Below are 24,251 nucleotides of genomic sequence, written 5' to 3'. Positions count from 1 at the left end.
CCTAATATAAAACTTTAAACTTTGAGATATGGCAAAATTATAGCACACTTGCCTCCTCACGTGAATTTCAGGTATTAATTTAAGGTATGTCTGCATAACTCATTCCAGACAGTCCCAAAAGGTTGATTGTGTTCATTCAGACGTAGAGTTTTTAGTGGGAGAAACGTTTCTTCACTCATCCAAGTGACTTCTTCAGTCTCAGCTGACTGCAGGCTTCCCCAACCTTATAAACAGTACGTTGCACAATGTTATATATATACATATATATGTTATAGAAACCTGCAGTCAGCTGAGACTGAGAAGTCACTTGGATGAGTGATGAAACATTTCTCCCACTGTAAACGCTGCGTCCAGATGAACAGAATAGACCTTTTGGGATTTACTTACCTAGATGATTGAGCATGCGTCAAGACATTCCAGACAGTAGTAACAAACATTCAGTATCATCCTTCATTTGGATGATTTAAATAACTGACAGCTTAATCAATACTGGAAGTATAATTATAGCATGTCTTTATCAAAATAGCACGCTGTGATGCAATTAACTAATTTGATCTCCCTAAATTATATTGTGGAAGTATAACAACTTCATTTGCATAATTTTTACAACCACAAAGGTACAAGTGTTTAGGAAAACATGAAGTGTTTTTGGCATTTCTTCAAATATCTAATTCTACAGTTTTTCTTGGGGGAAAGCATCTCAACAAGCCCATTTCTAATCAAACAATGTGAAGTTTCTCTTTTTAGGCTTAAAGATTTAAAACTGTCATATCTCTTGAGCCATGGGCACTTCAGGAACTCAACAAAACTTAGTAAAATTTAAGCAACATACCACACAACAGACATTCTTATGAATGCTCCAGCAGTATATAATCTCTGCTCCTTAATCAGAAAACTCTAATTAAGATGTGATTAAAATAGGAAATTTCTTCTTTTCATGGAAAAATTCAAATTAGGTTTTTAAAAAAACAAAAAAACAAACTTGGTTTACCTCTGAAAACAAATACTTAACAAATCAATGTATGTTTTACCAATGAAACACATGTGGTTTGGTAATAAATGTGCTGAAAGTCCCAAACTTTGAAGCTGTTTGTGGCTCCTGTGCTGAGTCACGCTGTCTTTTTCCACTGCATATTCTGTTCATTCAAAGATGTCAGTCATAAACCTCGGGCAATGATTCAGCTGCACTGGAATGAAATAAATGACTTTTTTTTTCACACAGTCTCAGAGTTTTTCTGTGTGCTTCTACTACCCACTGAGAGCTTAAAGGGGTTTAACAGTGTCTGCCATATATAAGAAGATATCGCAAACAAGGAGAAAATAAGACTGTCTTATGTCACGGTTATGACAACTTTTTTCACGTAAAAGAAGCACTCCTGGGCCGAAAAAGGCAACAACTGCTCTTGAAATGACTCAGTGCCCTTGTGTGAGAGCAAGTTAGTCATATCTTCATAGGGAGTTCTTCCGAAGGAGATAAGACATCCTGCGCTTTCCTCCACCTCTTCTCCGACAGGACCTCCATATCACTAGAGGAAAATCTCAATCAGCCCTCCTGGCTGCCTGGAAATACCTGGGGAGAGGAAGAAAATCACTGCCTGGCCCCATTCCCTACACACTTTAAAGGTTTTTCATTTGATCTCTATCACTTCTTATTATCTTCAAAATATGTTTCGGGGACTTAATGCTACAGAGGTGCCATCCTCTGGTGTCTCCGCATTAAATGAAGTTGCTTTCCTTTGGATCTGTTGAGGTTTATCGTACTTTTAAAGCTTTTTGTCTGCTTCTCTGCTCAGTGCGAAATACTTTAACATTCTTGATTAATGATCCAAAGGCTGCTGTTGACATACGCAATATGACCGCAATATCACTCATCTTTGCTTTGCGAGCACATCATAAGCATCGGAGAGATACACAACCGTGGGATGAATTCTTTGGTGAAAAGGGGTCGATGACGCTGAACCACAGCACAGATGTTTTCACAGTGTCATCCAGCTGTAACAAGAATGTAAACATGGCTATGGTAAAGGAAGTTTAAGCAAAATGGTATGTGTGCTGGGACATAAACATATATGCACATACAGTAATCCCTCAGCCCTAACCTGTTACAGCAGAAGGCTGCCTCTCCCTGACCGGGCATAAACCAGCCACTGAAATGAATACACCTGTTTTACTTTCATCCTGATTACATCTATTATAGTTTTATCTTTCCTTATCAAGTCAGTCACTCTGCTGTCATGTATGTAACCATGGTTATGAGTGGTCATATTTTTCATGGGTGTTCCCACGGCTATCTAAGTAAACCCTGGGTTGACTTCAGGAAACAGGACACGGGTGAGAGCAAAATATAGAAGGAAACAACAAACAGCAGGTAAAATAATCAGGAAATCAGGGGAAGGCAAAAGAAATAGCACCACACAAAGAAAAGCAATTACTAAAGTAAACAAGGAAGACAACATAGACAAGACAGAGGGAGGCAAAGGCAGGGAAATGCTGGGAAAATGAAAAAACATGAAGGTTAACATGATACGAGTAATAACATTAAATAAAAACAGAAATCCTGATCTCAGCTATAATAACACGAATCCAAATCTCAACAACACCAAAACTTGGGTCCACAAAAAAAAAAAAAAAACACACTTTCTTCCATGTTTGTATGTTAACATAAACAGAAACAACTTTGATTTAAGTTAGTGAATCATGCATGTCTCATTCATGTCCATTCATCTAATCATATTTAGGTCAAAATTTGAACATGCATCAATATTTTACTTGTATCGACTTGTAATAGTTTTCCTTGGAATATTCTTTTCTTGCCCCTCAAGTTCTGGGATTTCATCCCTCTGTAAAGCTACCTGTCTGGCCAACACATGCTGCTCCACATCATCCCAGCCTCAGACAAGCTCTTTTGTGACCACTTTACTAGTGAAAAGTGCCAGATATCTTCACAGGGACTGTGACAAAAGTTCTGTGTTTGTTAAAGAACAAACAAACACGTTTCTTAAATTCCAAAACTTGGGACTTTCTGCAAGACTCAGATCTACTTCAGTCCCATTTATTTGTCTAGTTTTCTTCCCAGGCGTGCTATGATTACTTCTGGACTGTTCTAATTTGCCTCAATGCTGCAGACGCATTTGCCACCAGTCAGGATTGTTTCCAGCAAAGCCAAAGGAGTTAAATCAATGTGTGGCAGGGAATGTTAATGTGGCATTTATGCTTATATGATACAGGGGTTTTTGTTCAATTTTTTTTTGTGTGTGAGTATGTTTTGTTTGTTTGCTTTTTATGCAAATGGCATGTAAACACATGCTCTGGGATCTAATAAAAGTATTAACAACTAACCAAATAAGGTTTATGCAACGCACAGAAAAGGTCTGGCCATGGCAAGTGTTTATTTGTGTGAGCATTTGGGGGATGCTTGCATCCTCAGTCACAGGCAAACACACAAACTACAACACATACAAAGCTGCATTAGACTCTATGGTGAAACTAATCCTGTTACAGTGTCTGGAAATGTGTCTGCCCCTGCACGCTGTAACCTTGATTCAGCTGAGGGAGAGTCGCCACGGTTACAAAATCAGTGTTTTTTAGTCTCCTCTCTATTTTTTGTCTCCCTTTGTTCTTTTATTTTATCTACAAGTGGCATACGGTTCTTGTCAGTGGGCTTCCTTATCAATGGCTGACCAGAGCTCCACCCCCTAACCCTCTGTGGCCACCAGAGCGAGTGCCGTGAATGATTGCACATTCATACAATTTAATACAACACACACACACACACACACACACACACACACACACACACACACAAACACAGGCAGTATGCTTGGAAGATTTTGTGGTCTGAGGTTTTACCCTAATTCTCACCTCGATTCTTCCCCTCATTTAATAATGCACCGCAGTATGGAGGGCCACAGAAACAGTCACAAAAGCTCATGTTTAAATTATCCTCATGCACTGTGCACATCATCAGACGTCACCTGTGAAAGAAAAACTGTAAAGTGTCAGACAAAGCCTCCCATCACAAGCCAATAGGCAAAGCTCATGGATATAAAGAAAACATCTCTGCCAATTTGATCACACATTTTTTGGCTTTTGGCTTTCCTGAAGTAAATACAAGGAAATCACAAAGAAATTGGAATGACAGCAAATAAATAGAGTGCAGCAAATGCAAAAGATAGAAGCAAATGGAGAAATGATGCACATAACAGCAGCTCTATAGCCAGATCATATCTTGTGCTTAATACTGTATAAAGCCCAAAATAAAGAAAATGTGTGATGTAAGGAAATAATAGAAATAAATATTTCAGAGTTTTAGTTCTTTTTCTCATTATCTATTAACATTAACATTTCAAAACCTTGTTACTCCAGCTGTTTTTGTATTGTTTTCTTTTGACCCTTTAGAATCCACCTGATCATGGCCAGCCCATATATGCTTGGGGGTGTGTGCAGGAGTAGGGTGTAGGATTATCACACAGTTAATATCCTTTTTATAAAATGTTTTCCTATTTGGAACAGATGGATGGACTTCAATTTAAATATAATATCTAGGCTTTGAATGTTGGTCGCTGGCAACCTGGTGGATATTTAAAGGTTAAATTGTATATTTTCATAATTTTAGCTAGGAATTAAAAAAGATTCTTGGAAGGGATAGGATTTAAAGAAAATGCACTAAAAGCAGCTACAGACAAATGTTCCATGAGTACATATGGTTTCATTGGCAAAGCGCTGGATATTGGGTAACCAGAGATACTAGTTGTGCCAATTAACCCTCTCAGGCTCAAATTAAACTTTTTGTTGCTAATGCACAACCAAGTCCTGCAGTGGTACTTCTGAGTAAAAAAAAAACTCATAAAATATGTATGTGGGGTAATCATGTTGTTAGTTTTTAACTGTTGCAAATTGGCAACGCCTGCCTTGAGAGGGTTAAATACTCTATTTAGGAAGAATGGGGGAAAAAAAACAAGACGTGTTTTAGAGGCTACAGAGTTCATGAATGCCTAAATTAGAAAGGGTCAAGAGCAAAGCCAAATGAAAAAACATGAAGAAGCACATGAATTAAAGTGTCCTTATGTGGGCTTTTAGTGCATGTATGAAATAAATGCATTTTGGAGTTACAATTTCAACATCCTCATGTCTATTATTACTATGTTTTGTTGATGATCTCACACATGTCTCTTATCTTTGTCACCATTGGCACAGACTGCTTTGTGCCCCCAATAACTTTCAGTCCTCTGATGGCTTGTATCCGTGGTAAGAGAGATGGAGTAATGCATGCATGAAGTGCAACAAATTAAAGGAAGGATAAGACTGCTTGCAAACACATAAGGATTTCAGGGAAGTGGACACATAATATGACACGGGTGACAACGATCACACATGTGAAAACAGTGGGTGACAATGACACTGGGTAAAAGACGCAGGAGAAATATGTGAACAAACCAAAAACACAAACAAGTATTTAATATTTTAAAAAAAAGGAAGAGAACAGATCGAAGACCCGGACTACTTTTAGCTGCTCGCTTATTCACAAGGGAACTCTGAATCTCTTGTTTGCTAAATGTCAAATAAATACATTTGTAAACCACTGATACTAAGTGCAGCTGCTTAAACAGAATGATACACGTCACAGATTTTTGCACTTAATTTGTTTTATTTTTTAAGACGCTTAATTTAAAATATGTCATTAATAATAATAATAATAATAATAATAATAATAATAATAAAGTACTTAGTTAGGTTTAGGCTCATGGTTTTGAGACCTTGCTATATATTTATGTAATTAATGCAAGTTTAAAATATATCATGGTTACAGAGCTTTACTCAATTTATTAATTGCATATATTTTTTTATGAGTTGAATAGTCCATAGCTTACAATTCTATTAATATTATAGTCGTTTTGAGAGGGGGGACTCTCAAAGATGATATGGTCCCTGCCAAAATGAAGAATATTCCTAAAGAATTATTGCATTTCTTCTGTGGGTGTGTGATTTGAGATGTAGAGTTGCAGGTAAATTAATTGAAATCAGGTATGAAATGCTGTTTGCCCTGATACAGCCAATGCTAAGCAGTGAGAGCAATGTCTAAGGCATTGTGCTGCATATTTTTGTTCAGTGTTACATAATAATATTTGTGAAGTTTAGTCTCGGGCTCTTGCCTGCTTTCTGTTTGAAACGACCTTTACATGACACCCTTGTTAAAAACACGGGTGCTGAAAGATCAACTGGAAGTTGACCAGCAGTATTTTCGAGCACTGTCACCTTGATGTCAAAAAGGCTTTAATGAGAGTGTTACTCCTTGTTCCTGTCAACAACCATCACCTCCAGCTGAACTCCTGGCTCAGAAGTAATGCCATGAAGAAACTGATCAAGATTACAAAGAGCACAGACCAATGAATTTCAAACTGTAAATAGCACTCTTTACTATGTTTTCCTTAAGCATATTATGGAATATTTCTACTGCCAACCCTTTTGAAAATCTGCGACTTGAGAAAATGATACCAGTGCATAGCAAGAAATCAGAAAACAACAGCCTAGAAATGTGGTATAGGCTAATACCACACAGCCTACACTTTAAGTAAATGTCAAACCCAAATTCAGCAGCGTAAACATCCTGTGCTGTGTGTTTCAAGCAATAAAAGAGAACCATAAAGCACTATTTAATTTATATTTTCACACACATATACACACACAGAGTCAAAACCATTTTGTTAGGTAAACCTTGCGAGTATTGAGTTGGACCCTCTTGTGCCTTGAGAAGTGTCTTCCTCAGAGACTTTGGATTATTTTCATATGATAGCATCACACAGTTGCTGCAGATTTGTCAGCTGAAAATCTATGATGAGAAATTCCCATTCCAGCACATCCCAAAGGGGTTTTATTAAATTGAGATCTGATGGCCGTGGAGGCCATTTGAGTGCAGTGAACTTATTTTCATATTCAGTAAACCAGTTTGAAATGATTTGAGCTTTGTGACATGGTGCTTTATTATCATACTGGAAGCATCAGAAGATGTCCATCACTTTATGGCTGTGGTCATAAAGTGATGGACATGATCAGCAATAATACTCAGGTAGGCTGTGGCATTTATATGATGTTCATTTGGTCCTAAAAAACCCAAAGTGTGTCGGTAAATTTCACCACGCCATTACACCACCAGCAACTACTGATAAAAGGCAAGGTGAGTCTATGCTTTCATGTTATTTACACCAAATTATATCCTTATTAGCCAAATGTTGCAGCAGAAATCAAGAAATACATTGCTGTGTAAAATTCTTGAGCCCACTAACAGCCCTCTAACAGACTAGAAGGTCAATGTTTGGTATGATCACCTTTATTCTCCACCACAACCTGAACTCTCTTAGGCAAGCATTCTTTAACTTGTTTTTAGAAATAGTTCTCCAGGCTTCTTGAGTTATATTCAAAAATCCTTGGATGTTGGCTACCTTTTGTTCTGTTTGTCTGTCAAAATGATCCCATGCAGCTTCAATAAAGCTGAGGTCCGGACTCTGCGGACGCTGGTCCATGACGGTAGCATTCCACTGTGTGTTTCTATCCAGACATGCCTGGTCCCTCTATCCTGACCTCCTCCAAAGAAATGGACAATTTTTATTTTTGATTTGGAGACATTACTGATTTTCAGAGCAGTTCTTGTGTAACTTGGCACGTTTCAGCCTTTTCTTCCCAATTCCCTTCCTTAAGAATGCCCTGTTGATGCCCGCCCACGCTGACAATTTCTGATGACACTTCAGCAAACAGTAAATTGCTGCAGATGCATCTCTCAGGTCCTGTGCAAGATCACTGTTCATCTGCTGCAGACAGTTTTTTAGGTCTGTTGCATTGTTTCTTTCCTTCACTTGTTAATTTTCCTCAGATCCTCTGTAAATGTTCAGGGACAAGGACTGGACTGAAAATGAGTGGAAAAACAGACGAAGTATAAAGAACTTTCAAAGGGCTTGAGAACTGAGAACTATTGTTCAGGACCACTTCTTTTAAAAATAACAGGAAAGTCAAAATACAAAGATATGAGTGGCTCAAGATATTTGATATTGTGTATCTCAAGAGGTGTGAAAACTTCAAGGAATCATCAAATAATCTGATCATCACCCACCCAAATTTCAGTGACATTAATATTATCGTTTTACTATGGACTTCAAACTGAAACAGAAAAAAAATCTTTTTCAGTCAGGCCTGAATTCAGACATCATCTGAAAGGTTAAATTGCTTATGATGAGTGTTTAGTTTAAGCATCCAGTTTTCAACGTCAAAGGCAGCAACCTGGAGCACACAGGTATAAGTTTTCCAAGGGTGAAATGGTCAGCACAGAGCTCCTGAGGCCTCTGTAGAGGAAATTTAGCAGAAATGACCTGATCTGGTTGACACCAGTGACCCACACAAACATAAATAGCAATCCAGACTACTTCAGAAAATTTGAAGAATTAGTATTTTGACACTGCAGAAGATCCTGTGTGTGTTCCAGTGCACAAATATGTAAGCTGAAAATGTTCCAGAATTTGAAAAAAGATCAGTCATATTAAAGTGACTTAAGCTTGTCTAAAGTGCTCTGCACCTGTAAGCCGCTTTGGAAGCCTTCTCCACCCAAGCATTTCCTTGTTATATTGTGTTTAACAACCTCAGTGCGATATCTATTACCACTGATACCTGCTCTGTTCTGAAGAATGCAGGTCCCTTGCTGATATGCTTTTCTCACTTCCAGCTTCCCATGTACAACAAACATTGAAATAATAGGGAGGTATTTTCTTCCTGACCTTTATGTTCATCTTTGGCATGTGGAAGAGTGGCCACATTCCTGAACTGCGCCAAATTTTAACTACCGTATATGGAAATACAAACCTTCTTTTTGACTCTGGTGATTCTGAATCAAACATGTAAAAATATAATGAAGTGCAGTAAAGGATCTGTGATATTAAAGAAAGAGATGTAAATCTGTCTTTTTCACCAACATATTGTTATGAGCCAAACATAAAAAAAAATGGTGTAAAAAACATGACTCCATGCAATTCTGACATTTCCAGCAGTAAAGCCTCCAGGTCAATGAGGAGATGCAACTGTTTGCATATTTTTATAGCTTTAGAGTGTGTCGAAGAAAAAACACGTACATTTTTCCTGGTTCTCTTAAATAAAATCTCACGCTCACTCAAAATTAGTCAGTGCTGATGAGCCAGGTACCTATCTCCATTAAAGATATCAGTAAACTGCACATGGTAATATCAGCCCAGAAAAGAATGCCTGTTTCCAGTAGATTCCAAATTGAAATCAAGTGAAGCAGACAGGAGGGATGTTAGAGCCATATACCCTCAACCTTCCCTCTCCTTATCTTCTTATCCCAGCGTGACATTGTCAGAGAAAGCTGTGCAGGTGGAAACAAAAACTCAGCTTGCTTAAATATCTGACAGCCGAAAGGGGTCAAGAATCAGTGTGAAAACACTTTCATTCCTGCAGAGATTAAAAGGAGACATTTGCATTGGTTCCGACAATGAAGACACACTATTTCCTTTCCAGTGTCATTGTGTAGAGGTCCTTGAAAATGATGGTGGAAAACACTGCCATCCAACTAAAGAGCTTTTCAGGTAGAGAGAAGTGCAAAGATAAAATACAAAAACTGAGAAGGCAAAGTGGTATTACATAGATTTATATAATGGCCACTAAGTTGGGAGTTCAACAGTCCTTTTTTATGAATCCAAGCCCCTTTACATTTTAGATTGCATCTATTAAGTGTAGTTTTAAACAAAATTAGCCAGTCATAAATGTTTCTACATCCAAGAAATCCACAGTTGGAACAAATAATAAAACTAATATGCCTATCTTATAAAGTAAAAGGTCTTTTTTTCCAGTGGAAAGTGATGAGCTGTTTTTACCAGAAAAGTCAGTTTGACTGGCCCATTCTGTTCCCTCATGAAAAGGTGGTATTAATCATACAATTAAGTAAAGAATTAAATATAATTAAAACACAATATAGGATAATTAATTATATTTGTGCCATGCTTTAGTTCAGCTTTATTACTTTAACCAGCATTACATAAACTGTATACAAATGATGGCCATTGTTTAATGGACCATGGTTCTGAAGCCTTGATTTAGTTTAGTTTTTTTTAATAAGACCATATTTGGAAAATATGGAAGACCTAAACAACTAATGGTTGGTTAGTAAGGTGTATCAGCAAGTTACTATTTGCCAATTTAAAAAAAGGGGTCCTTTAAAAACAGGTTTTAAAAAATTATCTTGGAAAATTAAATATAGTCTGCTTTTCTGGGGCCCTAATTTTTAAATTGAATGTCACGCAGTAGTAAGAGAAGCAAGTATATAAGCAGAAGGAGTTTACTGTGGTAATAGATCAGGAGTATGGTTATTTTCATATATACTTTGATACATTTTTTTCAACATGATATCTTTTTAAAATAAGAAGAGTCAAACCTACCGTAGAACCTGGGTTTTTTGTGGTGTGATGTTTAGAATTTTGTATTTTTCTCATAAAAGTTATTTCCTGCTTGGTTTGAGTTCTCATCCTATTCATGATTATGGCTGTGCTTATATTTATTTGAGGATTTTCTTTGGTTTTTGTTTTGTTTACCCCTCCACGAATCGCTGCCTTATTGTGGTGGAGGGGTCTGGAATCCTAAGGATCCCAAAGGCTATGCTGTCAGGGGACTTTTGCCTCCTGGTAGAGTCTCCCATGCCAAATTGGTCCTGGGTAAAGGACCAGGAGAAGATTCAGACAACCCTTTTGAGTGCAAGAGCAAGGGAATAGTTACCCTGCTTAGGATAAGGTTACCCAGGCTACACCCTGGAGCCAGGGAGACATGGGCCCGCCCTCCTGTAGCTCCACTGCCTGCAGGGGTCAGGTGCAGTGTGTGTTGGGTGACAGTCCAGGACAGAGACCCTGGCGGACCAATACCTAATACCTAGTAAGACTGACGATTATGACATGGAACGTCACCTCTTTGGTGGGGAAAGAACCTGTTGCTGTGTGCGAGTTTGAGAGATACTGGCTAACTATAGTTGGGGTCATCTCAGCCCACAGGTTAGGCTCTAAAATCAGTCTCCTAGAGAGGGGCTGCACTCTGTTTTTACCCGTGGAAGAGAGGGTTGGTTCCCTATGCCTTTAGGTTGGAGAATGGGTTATCTGTTATGCACCAAACAACAGTTCAGAATACCCAGCCTTCTTAGAGTTTCTGGGTGGGGTGATCAAAAGGTGCTCAACCTGAAGACTGTCACTTATTGGGAGGCTCCGACACTCATGATGGCAATAACAGTGACACCTGAAGAGGTGTAATTGGGAGGAATAGCCTCACTGATCTGAACCCGAGTGGTGTTTTGTTCCTGAACCTTGCGCAAACCACAATTTGTCCCTAACGAACACTTTCAAACATAAGGGTGTTCATATCTGCACATGACAACAAGCAGAAGGCTTGTATCTTGGTGGCCTCAGATTCTGATCTCTGCTTATTCCAGACAGTGTGGCTCTGTTAGCTTCATTAGGCGGTGGCCTCCAGCTCACACTGGAGCAGTTCACAGACAAGTGTGAAATGGCAGGTATGAGAATTAGTACCACACAGGTTGCTGTACCTGGCCCCAAATAAGCAGAAGAAAATGGATGGATGGATGGATGGATGGATGGATGGATGGAGTTTTTGTTTATCCAGCCTCTACTGTGTCCCTGTGTCTTCCTGTTTAGTCTCCATCTATGTGTTATGTCATTTTTCTTATTTTTATTTTGGTAGTCTTTTGTCCCTTGTCTTGCATTTGGTTGTTCTTCTTTATCTTGTTATCCCTTGATTGCTTGCACCTATATGTTTACCCACCTGGTTCCCATTTCCCTAATCTTCCTTTTGTGTATATAAAGCCTCCCTTTGTCCTTGTTATGTTGCACTAATGTTTTCTGTGTGTGCTCTCAATCAGTTCTAATATTTGGATTGCTGCTTCTCTTATAGATTCTGAGATTTGGACTTTGTCTTCAGCTTGAATAAAGGTTTGCTTTTTATTAGCATCTATCTGTCTAGCTGTAGCATCTGCATCTGGATTTTTATGGTTTGGCTAATGGGTCTAAATTGGTAAAACTGACCATCACACGCAGTTTCACAACAATTCATTTCAAATCAGCAGACAATATACTATTCCCTAACCATTTATACAGTATATAAGTGTGTGCATGTGTGTAAATCTCTCTCTCTCTCTCTCATATATATATATATTTATATATATTTCTTTTTCCGGGAGATGGAAAATTGGCTACAAAAACAGCTTGAAAGAACCTAGAAGGAATGCTTTTCATCATGTTAATGATGCGTGATAAGGAAAAATTTAACTGTAGGTAACCATAACAACAGTGCTTATACTCATCATGCTATGCAACCATTCCACTGGTAAAACTGATTTACTACACTGACTATTTCAAAATTAGTGTGTGACTTATAAACACACCTTCTCTTTTTCCCTCTGGTTTAGGCCTTGGCATGACGGCAATACTTCCTTAAATATGACTGCTGTGAAGGTTGTGCATGTCAAAGTAGAAGCATGACCATCAGCACAATAAACAAAAGAAAGTGTTAGTCTCCCAGAAAGTCAGCCTTGTTGTTTATCACCTAGAAAAGTGAACACAAAGACTTCTTCCCTGTGTGTGAAGTGATTGATGTTAGTCCACTATTATTTCTTTTGCATGTGCTTCCGTCAGATGAATTTCGCTCTGGGTAAGTGGAGATGAATGTTGATGAATGTTGGAGGGAATGGTGGATGACAGCCGGAGTGGCCCTTGCGGGAGATGAGTCAGGGAACCTGCCAGTCTCTTCCCAAATGATGACATTTCATTTTGTCTGGTACTTTTTCCTTTCAGTATGGCAGGTGCAGAGGCGACAATCAATAGCACTTTTTTGTTCTCACTTTCTCCCCTCACTATCTCTTCACCCCTGTGTCTCCTCCCAAGCTATGTATGTGTCTGCGCCTTTTCTTTTCAATCTAGCTTGCTCTATTGAACTCTCTTTTCCCACTCTGTTGTGTCTTGCCTAGCTTGTCTCCATCTCACCCCCTCTTGCCTTTTCCTCCTCGGCATCCCCTCCTTCCATCATCCGTGACTCTCAGCAGCACATATCGGTGGATAACTAATGGTAATGGACTTTGCTCCCTGATGTGGGAATTCTGCAATCAGCCACTCTGCATGACACATGCGTTGATGGCCTTAATTTTCTCAGACTTTAATGCCCCTCAACATCATCAGCAGCAAGAAGACAGCACATAAATAAGCACTGCTAACAGCAGAAGAGTGATTAATCCTGTCAGTGAAAGTGTTCTTCATTGATGTGCAGGTAACTCAATCAACATTGGCAAATAGTCTGTATAAAGTATGCCATGACATCCAGCTTATGACCTTACTGTCTTGATTTATCTTTCTTACTTTTGCTGGTGTTAACTAAGAAAAATAAATAAGACTTTATCACCCAGACCTGACTAGATGATGACACATTTCTGTGTGATGTTCTCTGTAAATATCAGCCATTAATGTGTCTAATGCAGATAACGTGTGATTATTCATGCTGTCCTACAGTAAGAGAGAATGAATTTATCAACTACTGATATTTCAGAAGCAGAATTCATCTTTGGTGCTTGTGTAGATGCATTTATTGATCTTCTAAACTAATGATGACTTAAAAATAAACACATAAACTAAATAAATTGGTCAACTTGTCATGTAGAAAGATTTCCCTTTTCTACTAAAAGTGTTCTTAAAAATCAAGGCACACTATGCCCCTGAGGTTTATTAAATGTGATAACATACATTATTTCTGAATCATTTTTAATGCAACCATGAAAGCACTTCATTTACAACATGCAGGCACTGGGTCTTAATGTCTGTTTTATTTCTTACATTTATTTTCCATTATAGATGATAGAAAATCACCTGAAGGCTGCTTTCAAAAATTATTTGAAACTTTCAACTTTTCTAAAAAACATAATAATAATAATTACTCTGCTGCAGGCAGTTCATTTTGCTATGTAAATATTCTTTATCATATCTACACAAGAACAAATTTTATTATTTAAAGTCTTCCTTCTTTGTTAATACATAAGAAGTCAGGGATCAAACCAACAACAACACATTATAGGCTACTGACTTTTCCGTTTGATATATGTGAATTTTTCAGTGAAGAGCACTTTTATTTTCATTATCACTGGGGTGTTTTTTTCTACTGTTTTCATTCATCCATCCATCCATCCATCCATTTTATGCCACTTATCTGGGTTCAGCTTGCAGAGGGCAGCAGTCTAGGCAAAGAGGAAAACTAAAACTAGCTGAGAGATAGAATCTCTCTTTTATGTCCTCCTCTGCCCCTGGGGCTCCTCCCAGTCTCACATGCCCAAAACACCTCATCTAAGAGGCATTCTAGTCAGATGCCCCAACAATCTCAAATGTCTCCTTTTAATGTAGAGAAGTACTGACTCTGCTCTGAGCCCCTCGTGAATCAACCTAGCTCTTAATCCAATCTCTGATGGGCATTCAGACACCCTTTTGGTATAAACCAAAAGAAAGCTTTCTTTTGGTTTATACACACAGCTTTTGGACATAGGTGAGGGATCAACCAGTAAACAGAAAAGCTTTGTTTTCATAACAGTTATTTCTTTACGACAACAGACAGGTGCTGCAACACTTCCTCTGTCAATCTTTTACTTCCCTCACAGGATACTTTAAGAAATTAAATTTGGGGCAGCAGCTCATTCCCAACACCAGCTGGGCACTGGTAGTTCTTTTCCCAGCCACTTCATACTCATCTGCAAACTGTCCAAACTGGAGGTTGTCATTCAGTGAAGGTTGCAGAATCACATCATCCACAAAAATCAGAGACGAAATCTGAAGAAGAAGAAGATTAAAATAAAATAATTATAAATATAATAAATATTTTATTTTACTCCTGTTATAATTAAAGCTTTTCTATATGCTTAAAAAAGGTTCTTAGATGACCATGGGTTTAACATAGTTACATTAATTCAATATCAAAAGTTTGCTGTTTTTGCTGTGCCATTTAGACACAGGACAGTGTGGGGAAAATGTATTTTAGTTAACGCAAGTAACACATTTTACAAAGACTCAGTCTGTCTTTCTTGAAATTGAAAACTGCTAGTTTCAAAGTTTTAGCAGCCTGATTTCCATAAAGTAGCCTAGACCTCAAATCTATGCAAATGAGTTGCTGGCAACTTGACAACCTGTCCCTCAAAAAGCAATGTGACACCACAAGAATGCACTGCATGCACATAGATATATACCATCAATCCTAAAGGTCCTGATACCACAGCCTTATGTAAAACATGACTGTAAGATGACCCCTGGTTCCGCAGCCAAAGCGTGGAAGAGCTATTACTTCTATATCCAGGGATGAGAGGACACTTGAGCACTGGGCAAAACAACAATCCAGCTTAACCATCCGGCTCCACTTCAGTCACCATAGAGCAGAAGAAGCATCAAAGCCAGATGTCTTGCTTTAATCTACTGGACCGGTCTGCCTGACCAGCACAGTCCCATCTAACCTGAATTTTTATTCCTGCGAGTAAGTATAAAACCTTTTTTTTAGATAAGGTCTCTTCCTCCTGGAACAGAAATCTTTCACTTTTCCCATGTCATGCATCCTCAATTTCATTGTCCTGTTTTGTGTTTAATCTCCCTGTTTATCATTCTCTGTCACACACACTCTGCACATCACTGGCAAAAAAAAAACATTGGACCTGCAATCACCCATGGGAGGAAGCAGGAATATGTTTGTATGATGTCACAGAGGAGAAATGGCAGCTAATCAAAGGCATCTGTTTCTTTGGAGTGCCAGCATCATCTCAACACAACACAAGCCAAACTTATGGACAAGTGGAAAAACTAAATGTATTTTCTCATCCCCAGAAAACAACACATGTTCATTTTTGGCTTTTCAACAGCAGTATCTTTAGTCCATTTTGTCCTCAAGTAGGACATGAATCTTCCCTCTCAGCCATCAGATCTTAAAAGAAAACAAGAAGCCTTGGAGAGGATGTTATTTTTCTCTGTGACACTGAAAACACATGTCCAGCCACTGACAACTTATGTTTTGTGAATACACTTGTCACTGTGGTGTTTGTGACTTAGCTCCCCTTTGTGAAAGGTACTATCCTCCCACTCAGTTCTCTCCCTGTGAAGAAAAATATATCTGTCATCAAGGTTGAGAAGTGGAAATGTAGGATAAAGGGAAAGGGCACTGGGAAAACAAGTGGTAATTTGGTTGCCTCCCCAAGTCAAATTAGAAAAGGTGAGATAAATGTTTGCATAAATTCTCTGGAGCAGATGCTTTTTTCAGTTGGAACAAGGGATTCTCAAATGTGTAAACACATTTTGAAACAGCTTACCAAAACCACAGTGAATTAGGATGCAAGTAGACATAAATGAACATTATCAGTCAGCTGAAAGCCACACAAGTCAATAATATAAACAAGAAGTAATATCCTTGTTCTCCAGCACATATTTGTCTTTATTCACCATTTTATTTTTGGATGCCAACACTGTGTGATGCTCTTCCCATTGTCTCCAAGGAAGGTCTGGGCTATTCTGCAGTGATCATTTTGTGGCATTGAAACATCATCAGCTGGTGCAACCTTACCCAGATATACTATTCAGGTCTCTGACTTATATTGTCAAGATCAACATCCATTGGTGTTTTTGTTTTATTAGTTGTTGGGTTTTTTTTTTTAGCTTCTAATAAATCGTGTTATGTAAGCCTCATATGGACTACTTGTCATATTCCTTGAGTCACTTTATTATGAACGGAGTCTTATCCATGATTTTCAAACATGTTGGTAAGGTAAGAGCTTTCATAACTGTTAATGGTCAAACTAAGTTGCCTTTTAAAGAAGGTTAATGTTAAGGGGCCCAGGGGTCAGTATGCATATGTGGACCCAGATGTGGAAGCAGGTACAAAGAGCAATGATAAAGATTTAAAACTCTTTATTATATTAACACAAAAGCAAACACAGGAGGGTCTCGCTAGCAGTCTCTCAGGCACAGTGGTAAACAGAGTGGTATGGCGCAAGCGGAGGTCTAGAAGGCCGGGTGAGTGTCCAGTGACAGGTCAGTACAGAGAGTCCAACTTGATGAATCCAATGGTCCAGAGAAATAGGTGGCAGGAGGGCAGGCAGGTGAGGGATGGTTAGCCTGTGAGCTTGGCGCAGCATGAGAAGTTACAGAGGGTGACCAGCGTCCAGGTAGGTATACAACTGTACTTAGAGTTAATGGTGAATCCAAGGTAATTGGTTAGCTGACAAACTGGCGAAGAAGAGATGTGAACGCTGGTTTTAAATACTGGCTGCAGATTTGCCCAGATCTTGCACAGGTGACAGTGGCAGGTGTACTGACTGAATGCTCCTCCCAAGGGAAGGAACAGCAACGTGGTGGAAAAACACTGGTGACTCACCCGGACTGTGACAGCTAAACTGAATTCCATTGCTTCCATTGTGGCCAAGATTTTTTGGAATTCACTACAAGAAAGTATACTGTTCAGATTGCTATAATTACTGTTTTTGTTGATTCTCTGTCATAGCTTGCACTGGTCAGTCTCATTTCCCGTGATTCCTTACATTTTATGTTCCAAAGAGACTGAGCTTAGTCTACCCAGCCTCTGCCTATGTGGGTCAGACACCTAGTCCAGTGTTTCCCATGCAGCTGAAGAGTAGCTACAAAACTAGATTCCCTTACCAGTCTCCATTGAGCTGGTCTGCTTTTTCCTGAAGATTTCGGCCAAATACTCACCTTCCCGACCCACCTGCCTGCTCACGCTCGTTTAGATTCGGTTAGATTCGGTTTCCTCTCATGACGTGATCAGTGGCTTCTTTCTGCCCCTATCTACAAATCAGTGACTTTTCCCACAATAGCTGTGTAATGTGGGTTCCTTTTCAAGGCTATGTGTAAACTTACCCAAAAATCAAAATGGAAAACAATGATTTATTACAGTTCTAAAGAAGCAAAATATGTTTATGTTCAATACACAGAATTCAAAGACCTGCAGCAACATTTAAACAACTTTATAGCTAAGAACTTTTGTTTGCGCATGGTTTGTTCACTAGGTTAGATCTTTCCAATAAAACAATGAATGACTAACAGTTACCTTGAAGGCCAATTTGAAAATCTTGAGATTTCAGTCACTGACACCAGCCCATGACCATAATACCATAGGGTAATGTTGAAAGTTATAGCGATCACACCTCAAGCGTGCCCCTATCCACATATTCAGCAACTAAATATGAATGAAAACAACACCCTTGCCATTTCCTCAGCAGAAGAAAAAATGGCTTGAAGCTTGGATCACTAGCACGTATGCATCATGCAGGGGACTTTTGTCTCTATAACTGAGCAGTGTTTGAAGTGTGCTTTGGGGATCCTGCCAGCCTTTGGCTGTAACTGGGAAACACAGCTGTCCTGTGGCTGATAGCTCGAGAGGAACAGTAACCAGATGATCATTTGTTTGTGTATTATTTACGGGAAATGTGCAGGCAAAAGAGTGACAGGTATCACAGGTCGATTACGGTGCAGAATAGGAAGTGAATGGAGTTAACACATCAAAAGTTAAAAGGTGGTAGATTACGAATTATCTTAATGACCTAATAATTCATTAGGTCTTGGTGCAATGACACATCACAGAGCACAGATGGTGGTGAGCAGGGAACAGTGTCTTCCCTGCAGTTTTATGTTTTAATCTGGTAGGAAACCAATTATGCCTGACGGATTTAATATTATGAGATTGAGTCCAAGTGAGGCACAATGTATCTGCTCCCTGTGAATTCTGATATGCAACATTCATCATTGCATACATACCATTCCTTGCTCAACGATCAACATTTTTCCTACATTCGGAAAACAGGTTTGCATTGTGAAACAAGAAAAATGAGCTATCATTTTCATCTTGTTTTTAATTATAGAAAGGTTGTTTTTTAAAATTAATCTATGGAATTAAACATACTGAGATTTAATGTGTTCTGCTCTCATGAGATTTGTTTTACTGTTCAGACAATTAATTTAGAAAATTACTATCAGGTTAACTGATGAAATGAAAATAATGATTAGCTGCATTCCTCCATCAAACACAACCTTCACTTCTTTCTAGTTTGCAGGTTTGACTTTCACTTTCTAAACCTGCAGACGCAAGTGCAGAAAAAAGCTAGATCCCGCACCTTGTGAACAGAACATGGGTATGCTATACTTTAACTGTGATTCAAAAGGTTCCCAGCTGTAGCATAGCATTTGTTTAACCATAACAAATCTAACAAGTCTGTAATCAATCAGTCTTGATAGGCTGGAAGCCTTGCATGGCAATATCTAAAGTTACAAATGCAAAAGGAGCCAGCAGTTATACAGTTGTGGTAAATGAACCACTTCATGTCATGAGAGGCAAGCTTTGTGTTACAGGAAAGCAGCTGAAGATAAATGATGAATTACATTAAGAACTGCTTACCTGGCTGGAAACAAACCTGAAAGGCACCATGTGGTAACAACAAGATAGGACCTGTGTTCCTCATCAGAATAGAAGCATCATTTTAGTGTATTTAGTTGGCTAATGAAAAAAATAATTCCCACAAAATAACACAATAATGCAGAAAAATGCTGCATCATTTGCACTGTTTTGAGAGCAATTAATAGCTCTTATACATTACATGGTTCCCTACATGGTGTAAGCACTGTAGCACCCATGACGGTGTCTAAACTTGTGGCATGCTGTGATTTTTACAGAAAGGCAAACTGAGCTGAATACTTCTTATTCATTTTTCTTTGGCCAGCATCATATACTATAATATATTACTAGTGGTTGTCCCGTGTCATTAACCGGACACAGGCACACTTGTGAAATGGAGACAGCTACAGTTTCCCATAAATATGAAACAAGCAGGGCTTTTAGTAACAATACCAACTATGGCCACAAGATGGCAGTGATGAAAATGATGAATGCAAATAGACAATGAGATTTATGATAGCATTGTCTGCAATGCAAGGAGAGCGATCGCTTTACTTTGGTACGTTTTCATTTATGCCTATTTTTTAGATTTGATAAGGCAAGCAGTGCTTGCCTTGCTTGTACTGATAGAACACCACTGGTCTAAACTAGAGGAGTGTAATGTCTTCCAATTTAATTGATAGAAAGAGACCACGACCACTTGCTTTCCAAGGCTAAGAGATTTTCTGAAATTCCAGCATTTGAGGTTTTACTCCCAACTCATAATATCCTTATGCTTAGTCATAACTAAATATTGGCTTCAAATTATAATTATGACAATTTATCATATATTTCCAACATGAGGTGCAGTCCAAAAGAGTTAAAAAGGACTCTCTCAACATCAAAAGTACATGTAGATACTATGATTGAGCTAAAATTATTTGCTGGCTACAGATGAGTAACTGTGGTAACCAATGACTCATAAATGTACTAAACATAGGTATGTAGGACAAGTGTGTTGTAGCTGGAAGAAGTTTGTATTTTAACATGTGTCTAACATTATAAAAGGGTTATTTTAAACCAAAGCACCCCTCACCCCATGAACCTATCCACATAATTTTGGTGATTTAAATCATATACCTTTAATGCTAAAACATAACCAAGCAATTTATTTCCTCAAACCAAACAACCAAATCCAGAAGATGTAAAGGCAAAAATGAGTCCAAGTGTTCTGGCTGTAGGATGTGTGATTGCTGTATTCACTCTGATTCAGATGTTACTGTTTATCCAGTTTTGTCACATAGACTTAGCTGTTAGGCATTGTGGGAAAGCTTCAATTCACATTTACATAGCTCTTAAATTTAGCAGCAGTTTCAAATGTGGGTTAAATGTTCTTTCAGTAATAATTTATGTTACATACTGACCTCCAGAGACCTATTCTTTCTTAAGAATTCTTAAGCCGTTTGCATGCCCAGTTGCTTGATTTTATACACCATGGAATAGCCATGGAAGTGATTGGAACACCTGAATTTAGTAGTGTGAATGGGGTTTCTGTTTCTGCATGGAATTTCTGCCAATTACCACTTCTACAGATGGTGTAAATTAGTTATGTAATTTGATACCATGAATTGCTGACTTATCAAAGGTTTAAGACAAGTCAGCCTCAGTCATTGCTAATTAATTTTAAATCCCAGCATATGTTCTTTTTTTTAAATAATAAAATGTAATACAATTATATTTTTCACAGGTGGTTCTCATTTATATGATGTGCATGAAAATTGGTAAGAACAGACTTGAGTGAAGTAAGAAGCGCACTTTTTGCAATCCATCTTATGGATAATGTAGTTTCACTACAGCAAGCGTCACATTATTTAGTGTTATTGCAGCCAGATTCTCTCTGTACCATAGTTCTCTTTTCTTGAGTCTGTATTCTTTCCTTGACCACATTGATTGTTGATTTAAATCACGGTCAACAAGAAACCATCTATGAAAAAAGACAGGAATCAAGACTCAACAAATAAGAAAAAAAAAAGAATTTCAGACCATAAGAAGATCTTCAGCTTAAATGTAATGGACACAAATAGAAAATACTAAGTTTAAAATGTATTTAAATAAAAACAAATTATTTTTGGAACACTTTTTCCACATTAAACCTCTGCTTTTTGTTTATTTCAAAGTGCATGCTATTTGGAACCACTGTCTGCCACTGACTCGAAAAGTAGCTTTGTTAAACAGCATAGAAGTGATTAGCAACAGTAGTAAATTTCATGGACAGGTAATTAGAGTAATTGCTTAGAAATAATGAGGAGGCAGTTTTCCCCGAAAATAGACTTTAATAAATCCTTATTGATGGATTATGGCCCCATGTGGCCAAGAAATTAACTTAAAATTAAACTAGAAAATGGAATTTGATATACATTTGAATTTTTTACATTTTCTTTTTATGTAAAACACAAAAATATTCATTACAGTTTTAACTGTTTAATTTACAGTCTTTTAAAATGTGAGGTCAGACTCAACTGTCATACATTGATTTATAATTTAATTTAAGTCTAACAAATTCATCCAAACCATCAAACTCATCTCCATGGTCACTATCAAGGACAAGTTGGCAGTTATGGTCTTGCCGCCCCTTCACCTCCTCCTCACCACCACTGCTCCTTCACACAGTGCAGAAGATCATTAATCTGAGTGTGTGCACTTTTGACTGAGCTGCAAATAGGCCCTAACTGCCTCCCTGCAGTTCCTGCCACAGATGATTATCATTGCGACGATTAAAACACTGACTAATGCATCCCCTCAGGGTACGCCGCTGCCCATCTCCTCCATCACTGCCACTGACCCACTGAATGGCTTGTTAGCCGAAGTCTGCCCAGTGGATGGAGGGATGAGAAGTTACCGCCAGTGCTCTCCTTGCCAAAAGCTCACTGACTCTCGTGCAAGTGTATTAACAAGCCTAAGGTATTTGTTTTGCCTTTGTCAGCTTCAGTGGATGTTTTAGTTTGGCCTCAAATTCGATTACAAATGTTTTTGTTCACTTAATTTAAATAGTGTCATGCATAGGTCAGGGGGAAAAATGTACTACACTAAGTAATCAAGTCCTTTATTACTTCTCAAAAGCTTACCCAAAATGTTTTCACAAGCTTCATTCACTGACTAACTTCTCAAACAGTCTCATTAACAGGATACTTGAGAAGTGCATCATTACTCAGCAACACACTTAATCATTTATTTTCCTCCAAATGTGCAAGTGTGTTTTTTGGAGTGTGAAATCGCTCAAATGAATTGTTCTCTTTTTTTTCTTTTTTTTTCTGCAATGTAATCGTTGGATAATGGGCTCAGAGCTGAAGGCGTGTTCACATCAATTAATGCTATTCAGGGAGAACCCAGTAATTGATTGCTGCTACACTAACACAGCCCAACCATACTGCTTTCATTTTCAGTGCAATTAAGGGCTTGCGATTGTGGATCTCATCATAAATCTTAATCAGGATTCTTGCATTTGTAAGTGGAAAATGAAATCCTTAATGTATGTATATACCCCTTTAATTCAGCTTCCTAGAAATAGAGGATGACAGAGCAGGAAAAATAAAAAGGATTGCACTTGAGACCAGACAGGGTGGAACTACAATATTAAAATAGGAGGTGAGCAAGACCTTTTTGTAGATGAAGAAGAGAAAAAAAGTTTGCGGGATATTGCAGTTCAATGTGTTTTGTATATCATAGACTTATTGGGAGTCTACATCTTGTATACATTACAGACTGTCAGGGGGTGGGTCTATCACACAGCATTTTGAGTATTGTTGTATTTTTGATTTCTTATGTTATGCGGCAAGGATGTTAAGTTTTAGTATTATTATAAGTTTGTCTTGAGTTTTAGTCTAGCTTATGGTTTTCTATGCCTCCTTAGTTATGAGTCCTCAGTGTTTTACTTTCAGTTATGCCTGTGCGTTTGTCTCTCCGCATGTTCTGTGTTCTAATCATCTAGCTTGTGTTGTCATGTCTACATCTCTCAGTGTTTCATGTTTTATTTTGAAGAGTGGGGTGTCTCCATGTTCTCTGTGTTTTGTTTTACCTTCTGTGGCATCATCATTTTCATTTGTGTCAGCTGTGTCTCCGCAGGTGTTTCCACTTCCCTCATTACCCTCCTGTGTATTTAAGTCCTCTATCTCTTGCTGTCTGTTTGGTTTCATGTCTAGCCATATCACGTCTCAGCGGTCTTCTTACTGGTCAGGTTCATATTCGGTTTATTTCATAGTTCTATAATCACATGTACCTGTTCAGTTCCAGTTCCATGTCTCTCGTCACAGTTTTAGTTAGCTTATTTAGTCATTTCCCAATTTAGGTTTTAGGTTAGTTTTCATCCTGTTTGCTTTTTGCCTTCTTTTGCATTCATGTTTAATCAGTCATAATAAACGGCTCGCCTTTTGTGAAACCATAGTTCGTTTCTCCAGTGTCTGCCTTTGGGTCCTCTTTTTCCCTCCCACACCATCTTCCTCCACAGACTGTGACACAGACATTTGCGACTAGATTTTTTTTAAATTAATTAATTAATTTTTTTTTTTTATCAGGCACTTAATTTTGGAATTTTGGAACAACATTTAAACTATAACTACTACAAACTACTAGTTTGTTTATTTAGAACCAAATAAAAACATAAAATCATCAAAAAATGTACACTTAAGTACAGTATTCGACTGTACTACAGTAGCACCAGATGGAAGTAGCTGTGGTTACAAAAAGACTTCTATAGAAGTGTCGGAAATTACCTTTTTATCTTTACCTCTTTATACAGTTTTCTGTATGAA

Source organism: Perissodus microlepis, chromosome 12, assembly GCF_051167445.1.
Source record: "Perissodus microlepis isolate ML-2025 ecotype Zambia chromosome 12, ASM5116744v1, whole genome shotgun sequence".
In the NCBI taxonomy this organism is placed as follows: domain Eukaryota; kingdom Metazoa; phylum Chordata; class Actinopteri; order Cichliformes; family Cichlidae; genus Perissodus; species Perissodus microlepis.
Note: the sequence above shows the minus strand (reverse complement) of the source record.